The sequence below is a fragment of the Triplophysa rosa genome, unplaced genomic scaffold (genome assembly GCF_024868665.1).
Source record: "Triplophysa rosa unplaced genomic scaffold, Trosa_1v2 scaffold176_ERROPOS683867, whole genome shotgun sequence".
Classification (NCBI taxonomy): domain Eukaryota; kingdom Metazoa; phylum Chordata; class Actinopteri; order Cypriniformes; family Nemacheilidae; genus Triplophysa; species Triplophysa rosa.
In genome coordinates, this window is record NW_026634186.1 from 2594 (window position 1) to 4475 (window position 1882).

Here is a 1882-nt window from a genome sequence, read left to right on the forward strand (position 1 = left end):
CTTGTATTTTACATTTTGCACTGCATTAAATTGCATTTTAGCATTAACGGAAATGTCCATAAAATAAAGGAAAATGTACTGGTAATTTTCTGCAACTACACTGTAAAAATTAAAGGTACTTTGAGGAACCATTTGGGGTTCTTCACATTGCCACACCGGCGGAACCCTCAGGGGAAACTCAAGGCACCGCTTAATGAAGGGGGGCGGTTCTCTGAGGAACCCTCAAGGCTTCTTGGGGTCCCTTTTATTAAAATGGTCTGGAACCATCTTGGGTGCTTCAAGGCACCATTTCAGTTTATATTTGCTATTCACAATATTTTAATAAGCAGAAATACTAAATCAAATACAACAGTTTATTGATAAACAACAACAATTTACATTGAATAAATATTTACAGAATGTTCAATATTGAACATTATCATTCTAAATTCATGAAATCACATGTATAATTAATATTGTGTTGGTGATATTGTTATAAATTAAAAGTCTTTATCTTAACAAAACTAACCAAATAATTTGCCTTAATTTTAAATATACTGTACATACAGACATATTTCAGGTACTTTGTACAAATGTACAATTGTAAAAAAGTCCAGCAAAAAAGTAGTCTCTCATAGCAAGGACTACACCCATGGTAAAGTTGTAATTTGCCAAAAAGCAAATCTTTGCGAGCTAGAGAAAACAATGCTGTTCTCTCCAAATGGATTTCCTGCTATTACAGGTGGTGTGAGGACCCATGTAGTCAAAGTTAAGATTATTTCTATAGTACATTTCACAATTTTGCATTGCTACAGTAGATATGTATTTATGGCAAAAAGAGAACAGGAGCTGCGCCTGTTGGCCTTAGGTGTCCCAGGCAGTGCAAGGATGAGCATCAGGGTGGGCTGGGTCTGTTGGCCTTGGTTGCCCCTGCGAATAAGACATGGAGACCAAAAAGAGGGATTTAGACAACGTCTCTCTCATAAAACATTAAATTTAATCATTTAGCACATCACAACTGCAATTGGTTTACAAATGTAACAATAAACAAAACATTACAATGCCTGGAAGTCACTGTTTTGGTCTATGGTTAAGGAGTACAATAGGCTATTTATAGCAACAACTGTAATCCACTTTATTCAGATTTTCCATTGTCAATGAGTATTTTTACATGTGCAAATATAACAAATAACATAATAATGAAAATATCACAATAAATATAATACTTACATTTTTTTGCTGCTCAACTGGAAAATACTGAAAATTCTGAGTTAAAAGGATAAAAACAGAACTGAATCATAAAAATATTTAATTACAGACAATTTATGTAACATGGGTGGGAAAACCATTCAACACAAACATCAATAAGTTAAAAAAGAGCTATACATTCACTAAAAGTGAACATAATAGCTAAAAGTGGCTAAAAGTCATTGTTTGTCATTAACACTAACGTTACGCATTTAACGTTAGCCCCACAAGCTTCATCTTAACTTATATTAGTTTGCATCTCGGCTAAAACATGCGCTGCCTACACCGTGTAAATAAATGGTTTAAACAGCCAAAAGCGGCCATACAATTAGACGTGTCAGAGTATACATTTATATAAATAGTATATAGTTAGTATATTTAAGTTATTTATATATTTTGACTTTACTTACATCCAATGGGACAGTCGAGAGGTTGTTGCGATCCGTTATTTTGAATTCCGCGCGAGCGGAACAACACCGGTGAACACTCGTGCCACTGATGTTTGATCGCAGACTGATCGGCGACATCAAAGCACAGTGAGAGCTATTTGTGAACTGACTGCTCTGTATGCTTTAGAGATGTTATTCTAAGTCCGCATGCTTTTTGTCATAAGGTGATCGGTCTGCGCAGAGCTGGAAAAAGTTAAACACACATA

The 1882-nt window shown here is 35.0% G+C and overlaps 1 long non-coding RNA gene across 1 annotated transcript; it reads right to left on the minus strand.

Moving 5' to 3' along the window:
• Positions 1-770: 770 nt before the first annotated feature.
• Positions 771-1816, minus strand: LOC130549802 (uncharacterized). Its single transcript, XR_008962273.1, has 3 exons — positions 1638-1816; positions 1210-1245; positions 771-909 (listed from the first exon to the last, which is right to left on the minus strand). It is a non-coding gene; the product is annotated as an uncharacterized LOC130549802 (long non-coding RNA).
• Positions 1817-1882: the final 66 nt, after the last annotated feature.